The sequence below is a fragment of the Schistocerca piceifrons genome, chromosome 2 (genome assembly GCF_021461385.2).
Source record: "Schistocerca piceifrons isolate TAMUIC-IGC-003096 chromosome 2, iqSchPice1.1, whole genome shotgun sequence".
NCBI lineage: Eukaryota > Metazoa > Arthropoda > Insecta > Orthoptera > Acrididae > Schistocerca > Schistocerca piceifrons.
Window position 1 is genome coordinate 894947569 of NC_060139.1, and position 13897 is coordinate 894961465.

The window sequence follows — 13897 nt, forward strand, 5'->3', positions numbered from 1 at the left end:
TGAGTACACCATCGCAGGCGCTCCTGTCTGTGATGCAGCGTCAAGGGTAACCGCAGCCACGGTCTCCGAGCTGATAGTCCATGCTGCTGCAAACGTCGTCGAACTGTTCGTGCAGATGGTTGTTTTGCAAACCTCACCATCTGCTGACTCAGGGATCGAGACGTGGCTGCACGATCCGTTACAGCAATGCTTGTCATCTCGACTGCTAGTGATGTGAGGCCGTTGGGATCCGTATTACCCTCCTGAACCCACCTATTCCAAATTCTGATACAGTCATTGGATCTCGACCAACGCGAGCAGCAATGTCGCTATGTGATAAACCGCAATCGCGATAGGCTACAATCCGACCTTTATCAAAGTCGGAAACGTGATGGTACGCATTTCTGCTCCTTACACAAGGCATCACAACAACGGTTCACCAGGCAACGCCGGTCAATTGCTGTTTGTGTTTGAGAAATCGGTTTGAAATTATCCTCATGTCAGCGCGTTGTAGGTGTCGCCACCGGCGCCAACCTTGCGTGAATGCTCTCAAAAGCTAATCATTTGCATAGCACAGAATCTTCTTCCTGTCGGTTCAATTTCACGTCTGTAGCACGTCATCTTCGTGGTGTAGCAATTTTAATGGCCAGTTGTGTATTTATATAGATCTATCTTATGGTTTTTCATCATCTCAGTGGTTCTATTTGCACTTGCAAAGACATACAATAAATCATAAAATCGTAATAATGTCAAATACCATTAAATACCACAATGACTAGATTTTCTCGATTGCAATACTTTTAAATTTTAATAGAATGTTTATTCGCAGGTACGTGACCATGTTGTACCTTAGAAAATCTTCTCACATGTAGAAACAAAAATGGCTCTGAGCACTATCGGACTCAACTTCTAAGGTCATCAGTCCCCTAGAACTTAGAACTGCTTAAATCTAACTAACCTAAGGACATCACACACATCCATGCCCGAGGCAGGATTCGAACCTGCGACCGTAGCTTAAATCTAACTAACCTAAGGACATCACACACATCCATGCCCGAGGCAGGATTCGAACCTGCGACCGTAGCGGTCGCGCGGTTTGACACTGCAGCGCCTAGAACCGCTCGGCCACCCCGGCCGGCATGTAGAAACATTTTACTTTTCCGGAGTAATTTTCGTAACTTCGTAAAGAAGTGAATTCTGTTATTTGGATATGGAGTAAGATGAGACATATTAAACTTCTGTTACATGACTGGCCAGAGACGGAAGTCTTACGGTGTGCCAGCGTACGGCACTCTCCCGTAGGCCTTGACCATTCCATGTAGCCTATCCCATAACTATTAACTGTACATGAAGGATCTTAGCAGATTAGACCATTCGTGATTCGTATGTGCACCAGGTCTGTAACCATGAAGGGTTTCTGTGGTGGAAGATATGGTTGGAGATCGGTGCTCCGATGTAGGTGTCCATAAAAATGAGGTATCTTTTAACATAGGTGGGAAGACGGTATCTGGATGTACATGGAAGAAAAACCTTTGATGTTTAGATGAACTGCGTTGCCGAATCTGCTCATAATGATAGCTGAGTAAATATTAAATAACTTGGCCATATTTATATGTTGCGCAACCGATATCAATAGGACGTAAAATGGAAGTTCGCGAGGGAATATGTAAGCATTTGCTCTGGTACAAATATCATGTTTATGCAAGCACAGCTCAACAAACTAAAAAGCTAAACAACTACTAAATGGCTGATAGTTGCTGTCCCTTACAACTCTCTCGGCTGAGTTACAAAATTACTTTTAGAACTGCGTCTTGGAGACCCCAGCACCATTTATCACCAATTGTTAATTATGGAAAGGTGAGAGGAATTTGTTAATGGCGATGTTCACGCACATATACACATATAACAGATATTCAGGACAAACAGCAAACGGTCGTTCTCTTGACTTGAGTGCACGAAGAAAGTGAACAAGGATTTATCGATAGGAATAAACTGTTAACAGCTGCACCAGAGAAGAAATTCTGAAACTAATTTGGAAGCTTTATCCCCAAGAATCAGTAACAGTGATATGTTACGATTTCCACAATCCGCGAACACGTGGTCGTCACAAACAAAAATTCTACATAAAATGAGTTGTAGAATTCAGAATAGCTGACAACGTTGGACAGGATACAGTAATTTGACTCACGATATGCTAACATAAGGCTCTCAACATGTCAACAAAGACATGTGAGAACTACATTCCGAACTGAAATCGAAATTAGCGACGTTTCAGGAATCTATTCAATTATACTGTGCTCGTGAGATCACCAACGAACTAAATCAGACTGAACTGAGAAGATACATCACGAATCCACATGTATGAACAGAGATAGAGCACAACAATGCCTTGTATGCGTGGCCAAGTGCAACTCATTATAACGTTCCGACATTAACCAGGAAAATTCCGTACACCGCTCAACGAGCAATGAGCGATGAGAACAAGACTTTAAATTGGCTAAAGCTGAAATTTACAAAAATAAGATAATGAATTAGCTATGAATAGGCACACACACACTTCGTCGGTGTTGCTCGTCTCGTGTCTCCCGGAACATTACCGAGCGTACTCTTTTGAAAACCCACGTGTCCCGTTCCTCCGGAAGTGACCAGAGACCTCCCTTTGTGTGGTAGCACCCTGTGCAAGAGCTTTGTCCTAGGCGAAGAGAAACCTCTTTGCTACCTGGTACGTGCTTTATAGCGTTTTCTGTTCTGCCACAGTAGCAGGCGGCTTTTACTCCCAGAGATCTAGATACTGAAATTTACCATCATCACTCTCACACATGCTTTTCATTTATCAACGAAGAGAATGAGAGGATTTATATACTGATATACAGCACATAGATGCATTGAATATGCGTGTGGGGCTCCAATAGTTACCAAAAACCTTAGTAAAATATGAGGTGAAATAAAGGTAATGTATCTAATGACACCTACAGACACACTCAGATGCGGAGTCTTTTTTATGTAGTTTACAGTTTGCTCCCGGAATTGAGGTGCCATAAGTGGATACATTAAGTTAAATGTTAAACATAGGCTAATGATAAGGAGGCTCATGTAGATACTTTTCATTCCGAATACATCATCTCTATATGATCGATGCACAGTTCAATATAAACCTTTATTAACAACATTTTCTTTAGTGTTATGTCCACGTTAACCACTGTGTGACCGTAAGTCGTGTACGACGCTACGTGAAAATTGGAGATAATTTTAAATATGTCTCGCGCACCTGTATGACCGGTCTTGTAATACTGGTTCCGCGACAACTAGATTTGCACACAAGCGCAATGAAGAACTGAAAGCTCATTGAATGTCACATACCATTAAATTTCATACCATAAGTGTACATACCATAGATACATACCATACATTGCATACCATAAATTTCAAAGACAGGGAGTAATTGGCATAATGTGACACAGCTGAATTTTGAAACAGTAAGCTGTTATTAATCCTAGTACATTTTATCACCTAATTTGTTATTGTGTTTAACTTTTGACCGATTTTTAATGCATTGTCTTCCTACTGCTTTTTGAGCTACTAGAAAATGACAAAACACCGAAATTGCACAACGGTCGACAAATACAGAAACAATGGCAGCGACTCTTCTTATCAAATCATTCACACAAAAAATAAAATTTTTCCGTATACCTTCAGCAAGTTCAGGAAATGTGTGAGTGTCTCCAGTTTGGAGACATCTATAGCTGATGAAACGCATGATGCCGGTATTGTTGAGGATGGTGTTAACATATCCGAGGTATGAATTGGCCAGAGTTTGTGATGAAATAAATTGCATTTCAAGCAACGTTTTGAGCATCTGATAGCCAGTAGGTTCCTTCTATTATCTTGACTAGGACATCTGACTAAATAAACGTTGCTCTGGATGTACATAGAATTGTGAACTATAGAGAGTAAAACTTCTCAAACCTCCGTCTTGGCGTGATCGTTGATGATTCTGAAGCTACCAGAGAGTAAGGTTGGGACAAACCGACCAGATAAAACCGATAGCGTTATTTTAGTTATGGGTAACCGGTATTTATCGATATTTCTTTGAACCCAGTTATAACAGGCCTTTTGTTGTTCTTTACTGATAACCGAGTGAAAGGCGAAATATCAATTACTCGAATCAGCAGTGCTAAAATTTTTCGTTTCTAAGTAAGCCTTTTCTTTTTTTTTTAAAAAAAAGTAATTTTGATTTTAAAATTGGCACTGGGTAGAAATATTGCAATATTATAGGAAATGGGAATAGTGATCAGTGCTTTTTAATAACAGTGTCGACAGAAATGAGCAACAAATACATGGCACAATAACTTCAGCAACACAGCGCTATATACTTGCCCATAAGAGTCACCTACACTCAACAAGTGAACCTAAGACAAAACTTCTATACGTCACGAGCGAAGAAACCATCGCGCGCGGGGGAAAGGAAAGATTTTCTGGTTAAGTGGGTGTCCCTACCAATCGGAAACTCCCAGCCAACAATGCTATATGCTCTTTGTCTTTTAACAGTACGTGTCTGGAGTATAGCGTTCCAAGGAGAGGAGAACTAATACATTTGTTGGATATTCCACCAACTGTAGACAGGAAAAAAAAATAACAGGAGAGTATCATTTACAATTTATAATATATACATTTCCGTCTTAAGGGCAGAGAACCCCTGATTACATCAAACTACAAATTTTATCGGTGCTACTGTACTTAGGTACGTGTAACCCGTAGGTGTTAAAACGAGGTTATAGTAAATGTGACTGCAGAACAGTCTAATGACGCGTCTTTTCGGCACTGCATAATGCACTGAAATGCTGATGTAACTAGTTGTATGAACTAACATGTTTTTCACGGAATGCAGGTGTAGTGACATTTTGCGTTACACAATATAAATCAATTGAAGCTTGCAGATCTAATAAACTCTATTGTTGGTATGAATATAATGGCATTGTTGCAATATTTCCATTCACTGTCTCATTGTTCCTCCTCGATTTTGTCTTCGTATACTCAACAGAACTTTTGATGCCTGAATTCGTAATAAAAATTCTTTTGTGTGATAATTTATAAATAAATGTTTCCCCAGCTGCGTCCCATCTGGTATACGTCGCCTGTAAAAGTCAATACCTGCACATGTGATAGAACTGGATTCCGTAACGTTTTTTTCGTCTGATTACAAATGAGTTAATGCGTTTAATGTCTGACGTTAAGTGTGTAAAATCTATGTGGTTGAAAAAACAAATGTTGAATTATCTTATTTTTATTACTCTTCGGATTACTGGTTGGTAGCCTAACGAGAAAGTCAAAATCAGAACTGATAACCCAAGAAAACGATAATCTCTTCATCTATTCATGTAAGATCTTTCTGGCAAAAAATCGACGTTGCATAATAGTTTTTATTACTACCCATGCAGATACAGTTAAACAGGTTTAATTTTTATTCCTTCTCTGTTACTTTCTTCACAAGTTATCGATTTTTAAATAGAAATTTGTCAACAGAATAGAAGCACTTGTCGAGAGGAAATGATGTTAGGTTAGATTTTGAACTTTCTTTACTACATGTCAGATAATTTATGTTATTAGACAAAAGAACAAAAATGGGTTGTTGTACACATAGAATTCCTTTCTGGGTCACTGACAGCTTAAATAACGTGTAATAAAGCTAATTTTTCTAATGTTATAGGTATGTATCCAAAACTGAATCTCACATGATTCCCTTTGTGTTTTCTCTCTGTCACGAATAATGTCGTTTCTCGCAACATTGTTCGAATTATTCAGCATAAGATTTTGCGTTTTTGCTAAGTATGACTTCAATCAGTTGTTTATCATGGTATCAGTTATACAAAACTTAAATTTTTCCAAAACAGTGATCAGATGAGTCCGAAAAATCATAAAAAGGACCAAACGGCGTACTTCTAACGTTGTTGCTTTAACGTATAAACAGCACACTCAGTCGACAAAACCTTCTAGAATTCAAACTGAGATGTGCTCAGTAAACTTGTTTTACTTCAATGTGACACTACGCCTGAGTAAATTACATTTTCGAATATTTTAAGCCACTCTTGTCCTTTATTAAAAATCATTTGTAAAATGTCCCTCCCCATTGATGCATTAGATACGTCACTGTTGTTGTTGTGGTCCTCAGTCCAGAGACTGGTTTGATGCAGCTCTCAATGCTACTCAATCCTGTGCAAGCTTCTTAAGCTCCGAGTAACTACTGCAACCTACATTTTTCTGAATGTTCTCAGTGCATTCATCTCTTGGTCTCCCTCTATGATTTCTATACTCCACGCATCCCTCCATCACTAAGTTGGTGATCCCTTGATGCCGCAGAACGTGTCCTACTAACCGATCCCTTCTTCTAGCCAAGCTGTGTCACAAATTCCTCTTCTCGCCGATTCCACTCCGTACCGCCTCATTAGTTACGTGATCTATCCATCTAATCTTCAGGATTCGAAAGCTACTATTCTATTCTTGTCTAAACTATTTGTCGTTCATGTTTCACATCCATACATGGCTACACTCCATAGAAATACTTTTAGAAATACTTCCTGGCACTTAAATCTATACCCGACGTCAACAAATTTCTCTTCTTCAGAAACGCTTTTCTTCCCATTTCTAGTCTACATTCATATCTTCTCTACTTCGACAATCATAAGTTATTTTGCTCCCCAAATAGCAGAACTCATCTATTACTTTAATTGTCTCATTTCCTAATCTAATTCCCTTACAATCGCCTGATTTAATTAGACTACATTCCATTATCCTCGTTTTGCTTTTGTGGATGTTCATCTCATATCATTAAGAATGTAAAATTTTAAGTTATAGCAACATCAACACTAATATGAGCATTTATGTTTGAAAACTTTTCTGATATTAATAATTTCATTAAGGATGTTTGGACTACTTCTAACCGCGCAATTTTTGTGTAATGCTTTTTGTAATGTATTCTCTTACTTCTCCAACTGAAGCATTCAGTCCTTTCTTTGCTGTTAAATTTAGAAAACTGGTTTTTAAAAATACCAAAAACCTATGAATTCTGATCACAGCACTATGATTCATTTTGATCGTAACGGTATCTTGTGCATTGAATATTTATCCTGTATCTCTTTCACAATAAGTCATATTGTTTTAATCTTACAATGTACATTACCAATTCCTGTCTCGTTGTGCATACTTCTGGACATTTTAATTTCTTTTCTTTCAGAATACAATCAACGGCGGATCTGAAGTTGGTCTTGTCACTGTATACATTTCCCTTTCTCTTTTAAGCGCTATTTTAATCCTTTTAGATCCGCATAGCTTAATTTTTTTTATTTTATTGGGCTTTCTAGATAACCTCTTTGGGAAAGCTACTTTCCTACATTTACAGAAATTTAATATAAAAATACATATTTTCACATTAGCATCTTCTCTGATACAAACCTCATCTCATACCACCTCTTCCAACTTATTCTTAAAACAATGAAGCCTGATATCATTAATGAGCCACTCATCCTCGTATTAACATTCGTCAGCGCTATAAGGTGGTGGATTATTGACACTGATTAAGTGTGGATTAACAGCAGCAGAAAATAGCATAACAGGAGTATGATTCGCTATGAATAGGAAGGTAGGGCAGAGAGTGTGTTTCTGTGAACTTTTGTGGTAGGGTTGTTCTCATCAGAATCTACAGCACATCGACAGCGACAACGATAGTTCAAGTACACATGCCAGCGTCTCAGGATGAAGGTGAAGAGATAAAGGAAGTATATTTGAATACTGAAAAGGTAATATAGTACATGAAAGGAGATGAAAATCTAATAGTCATGGCAGACTGGAATGGAGTTGCACTGAAGGAGTAAAAGAAAAGATTACAGAAGAATAAGGGCTTGGTAGAAGGAATGAGACTGGATAAAGACTAATTTAATTCTGTAATAAATGTCAGCCAGTAATAGCGAATATTCTGTTCAAGAATCACAAGAAGAGGAGTTATTCTTGGAAAAGGTCGGGTGATACGGGAAGATTTCAGTTAGGTTACATCATGACCAGACAGAGGTCCCGAAATCAGATACTGTACTAGGCTACTGTATAAGGCGAAGACAGGACCAGATATGGACTCAGATCACAATGTGGTAGTGATCAGGAATTGGTTGAAGTTTAAGAGATTAGTCTGGAAGAGGCAGCACGCAAAGAAGTGGAATACAGAAGCACTAAGGAATGACGAGATACAATTCCAGTTCTCTAAGGCTACAGATACTGAAATAAAACATAGCCAAGTGGGCCGTACAGTTGAAGATGGATGGACATCTCAAAAAATGGTCATCAGAGGAGTTGGAAAGAAAAACATAGGCACAAAGAAGGTAAATGAGAAGAAACTGGGGATAACAGAAGGAATTCATTGATGAAAGAAGGAAGTAAAGAAATGTTCAGGGAAATTCAGAAATACAGAAATACTAGCCGCTGAGGAATAAAATAAATAGGAAGTGCAGGAAAGCTAAGTCGAAATGTAGGAAGGTCAAATCAACTTTCGATGAAATTAAAAGTATGATTGGTAACATTAAGAGTGCAAAGAGAATCAAACTGTTAAGTGCAGAGGAGAGAGCGGTTACGTGGAAAGATTACACTGAAGGTCTCTATGAGGGGGAAAATGTTATAGAAAACGAAACCGGAATCGATTTAGGGGATCCAGTATTAGAATCAGAATTTAAGAAAGCATTGGGGGACTTAAAATCAAATAAGGCTGAACGGATAGATAAGATTCCATTAGAATTTCTGAAACCATTGCGGGAAGTGGCAATAAAACGACTATTAAGTTGGTTTGTAAAATGTATAAGTCTGGCGACATACCATCTGATTTGGAAAAACATCGTCCACACAATTCCGAAGGCTACAAGGGATGACAAGTGCGACAATTATCTCACAGTCAACTTAACAACATATGCATCCAAGTTGCTGACAAGAATAATACACAGAAGAATGAAATAGAAAACAGAAGATATGTTATATAACGATCAGCTTGGCTTTAGGAAAGTTAAAGGCACCACAGAGACTATTCTGACGTTTCGGTTGATTATGGAAGCAATACTACAGAAAAATCAAGACACGCTCATAGGATTTGTCGACCTACAAAAAACGTTAGACAATGTAAAATGGTTCAAGATTTTAGAAATACTGAGAAAAATAATTATAAGCTACAGGAAGAGATGGTTGATATACAATATGTACAAGAGCCAAGAGCAAGTAATAAGAGTGGACGACCAAGAGTGAAGTGCTCGGATTAAACAAGGATGCAGTCTTTCGCCCCTACTGTTCAATCTGTACATCGAAGAAGCAATTATGGAAATAAAAGGAAGGTTCAGGAGTGGAATTAAAATTCGAGGTTAAAGGATATCAATGATATGATTCGATGATGATAGTACTACCCGAGTGAAACTGAAGAAATATTATGTGACCTAATTGGAATGAACAGTCTAATGAGTAGAGAATATGGTCCGAGAGTAAATCTAAGACAGACAAGAATAATGAGAAGTAGCAGAAATGAGAATAGCGCGAGACTTTATACCAGGATTGATGGTCACGAAGGTGATGAAGTTTAGGAATTCTGCTACCTAGGCAGCAAAATAACCGATGACGGACGGAGTGAGGAGGACATCTAAAGCAGACTAGCAATGTCAAAAAGGGAATTACTGGCCAAGAGAAGGCTACTAGTGTAAAACACAGGCCTAAATTCGAGGAAGAAATTTGTGAGAATGTACGTTGGAGCACAGCATTGTATGTTAGTGAAACATGGACAATGGGAAAACCGGAAAAGAAGAGATTTGAAACATTTCAGATGTGGTGCTACAGACAAATGTCGAAAATTTAGTGAACTGAAAACGTAAGGAAGGGGGAGGTTCCGCACAGAATCGGAGAGGAAAGGAATCTGTGGAAAACACTGACAACATGAAGGGGACTTTAGATATCATAGAGAATAACTTATGTTTGTTCAAAAAAGAACTCTCTGATGAACAGATCACTGATTTCATTAACCTAATGCAATTATTTCGAATTCAATGGACAGCTGTACCAACAATATGATGGTCTTGCTATGGGCAATCCCTTAGCTGGCATCCTAGCAGACATTTTTATCAACTCTCTAGAAGAGACATTTTTCAAAAATTTTTCCACTACCACCTTAGGAATTGTTTCATATTCTAGGTACGTCGATGACATTTTAATCGTCTATAACGGAACGAACGATGGCATTAACCACCTGTTCGAGATCTTTAACAAACTACATGAAAAAATCACCTTCACATGTGAACTTGAAAACAGCTCCCGTCAGTTAAATTATTTAGACTTAACTTTGACAATAGTGAATGACAAAATCTCTTTCAATATTTTTCGTAAGGATTCTTTTTCTGACCAAATTGTGCCAGCCTGTTCCACACACCCACGATCTCACAAAAAAGCATTTTTTCACTCTGCTGTTCATAGAGCAATCTCTACCCCTTTGTCCTCTGAAAATTTAAAAACCGAATTGAATCTAATTAAAACCATTGCAGTTAATAATGTTTACGAACCAAATATAGTAGATGATGTCTTCAGACAGAAAATCAATAACAGAATTACCACGCTTGGGACCACTATTGACGAGCCTAGCGATTTGAAGAAATACTTCTCTTTACCGTATGTAGGGCCAATAACCTACAGATTGCAACATCTTAAAAATAAGTATGGCTGCAACATAGTTTTCTCTACCAACAACTCTCTCAAAAATAATCTTATCCATAATTTAAAACCAAGACGGTCGCCTCTGCAAAACTCAGGCGTTTATAAAATCACCTGTGACACTTGCTCAGCTTATTATATAGGACAGACTGCACGAGCTTTTTCGATTAGATATAAAGAGCATCTATTAAGGAAAAAAGGTACGAGCGTACATAATTCGTCATTCGCTGACCACTTTCTTATCACAGGACACAAACCTAAAGATGTTCATGATATTAGTATCTTACATACGGAAAAGAAAGGCTTCAGACTTGATATTGTTGACCAGCTGGAAATTTTCAAACATTTTTCCCGTAACGACCATTTAATCCTCCATAAGCAATTACAATTACGTGATAAAAATTGCTTTGATGGTTTAAAGCCCTTGCTTAAAATCACTTAACGCGGAATATTGCTATTATGCTTCCCGTACTGTAGCCTTAAATATTGTTCTCTCTCTCCCCGTTTTACAGTATAATATTTTGTTCAACTTTCGATCTGACATAATGTAGTCAGCACATTACGTACACTCCTGTTCCAATGCTTCTGACAGCTGTTGTCACTGTAAATTACAAGCATTTAATACTAGATGGCGCGATACAAGGCGCCGACTTGCTAACACCGACGGCGCGCGCGCCTGTCAGTCTGATGCTGCTTACAGTGCTGGCCGCACACGCGACATTTAACGGCGCGTCTTAATCAAGTCGTGCATTCCCAGGAAAATTTTATAATGTACAAATATATTTTTATCTCTAACGTAAGCACTGTTGCTCTAAACCACTTCATAACTATTTACTCTATATAAGTATGCTTTCTTTGTCTACTGTACCGTAGCAGTTAGCTATGATGTAATTTTATTACATATGTTTAATTTAATAATTTTTATATTATTCCAAAACTCCGTTATAGGTAATGTAAAAATTTTTTACTTCTGATGAAGGCTGCCTTGGAGCCGTTGAAACCTAGGTAAAGTTGAAAATTTTTTACCTGTGCAACCGAAGAGATGTATTTTCAAGTAATATAATAAATAAATAAATAAATAAATAAACAAAAACTGTGGATGACCAATAGATAGTCTCCAAAACAGTTGAACGTTTCCTATAGGGCGTCTTTAGACTGTAACTAAGGACTTAATGCACAGTAACAATTCACAACATATGACAAATGAAAGGTGTTCCCGTCGGCCGGAGTGACCGAGCGGTTCTAGGCGCTACAGTCTGGAACCGCGCGACCGCTACGGTCACGGGTTCGAATCCTGCCTCGGGCATGGATGTGTGTGACGTCCTTAGGTTAGTTATGTTTGAGTAGTTCTAAGGTCTAGGGGACTGATGATCTCAACAGTTAAGTCCCATAGTGCTCAGAGCCATTGGAACCATTTTTTGAACACGAAACATGAATAACACCAATGCATTTTGATGGCCGTTCAACTTGTCACAGAGAATTGCAAGTCTAATGATTTACATACCCTCCTGTGGTATGCACGTGTATGGCATTACCTTGATACCGACCATGTCATCTCGGTACTTTACTGTTTATATCAGGAACGTCCAGAGATATCTGGATAAAATCACCCGGTATTGCAATGTTTAGAAAGTGAACACACATCCCAATAAAAGCTAATGAATTCTATTTGGTACAAGATTCTTTCAGACAGATTACCAACTTACTTCTGGTAGCGACGATTTGCCTTGGTGTTACGTTATCAGTTACCTTGGACTCACAGTGGACGAGAGGTTGATTTAACAGTCACAAATGTCCAGTGTGGCCAACAAATTTATCATTAGTAGCCGCCCCTTAAAAACTGACGGAGTATCAGATGAAATTATTCTCTCGGACATCTTATTCGATTCTGATGTGTGGTCAGTGGCGTTTGACTGTCATAAAATGTCTGAAGATTCTACAAAATAAAATATTTTTTCGAGTTATAACTAACGTTCCTCTTTGTACACACGTCGGGCAACACACACATTAGGATACGATCAGGGCAACGATTAGGGCACATCATCCAGCAAAATCTGTAAAACTTTATGTTGAAAGAATTTCTCCTTCATAATCCGATGGATTCATTACGCTAAGAACGTACAAATTTTCTTCACGAAAGTCCCTATATGACACACAACACTTCAACGAATGACACATTTACTGACGCCACAAAAGTTACACTACCACAGAGTCCATAATGCGTCATATTTCGAATCCTGTAGGATTGCCAGAAGTCAAGCGGGCGTAATGTCAAGTGGAGCCTCTACTGTCTAAAGACCAAATCACCTCTCAACCAATCATTTCCCTTCAGCCCATCTCAAGACGGCAGCAGTAAATTTATGCAGAAGGCTGAACACTCGAGAAGAATTTAAATTATTTGTTTACATGTGATACAACTTTTTATCGCTGAAAACTTGGTGATCGTGCTTTTCTTTCTTTCAGCAACACTCTACGGAAGATTTAAATCAAGATAAAAGAAGAGTTATTCGAAGGGAGAACAGTTTATAATCCTCTTACTGAAAGGTATGTCAAACCCTTGAGACTTATGAAACCATTCAACGTATGTCTTAGACATGTTCTCATCACTTAACTCACTTGCGTACATTAATGACCCTCACAGATTGATGTTATCGATGTGTTGTAGTAATCACACTCTTTTATGTCTATAAACCACATATCTACACGAAAGTGAATATTTCTCGCAGATTACCGTTACTGGCGACATGTCTTTTTGTTTTATACACAGCAGTGTAAAAGCGACGATGTGCCAGAAAACAGATTTGAAGCTGATTGTTTCTTATATCCTAATAGTTGATGGATATGGGTCTTCTGGGGCGGTCCCCTTCTTCTGAAACTCTTTCCGGACAAAAAGTTTCGTTCCAACGAGAAACAAGTTGTCTTGCAAATTGGCCGTCCGTAATGTGAACACCACAGTGCTACACCACAGCAATATGAAGCTCGGTGACTATTCCAACGCGCCCTGTTTAGACTGGGGTAAACTGGCCGATATCATTGTATTTATGAACGAGTTCACTATATAATAGAGCGCAGGATGTTTACGCCAGGAGAGCATAAATAACGCCACAGCATTGCTGCTCTGAAATAAATGTCTTCCGCCAAACACGCGGTGCAATATATATTAAGGGCTGCACTCCTGAAAACAGCTGGTCTCGTATTGGCG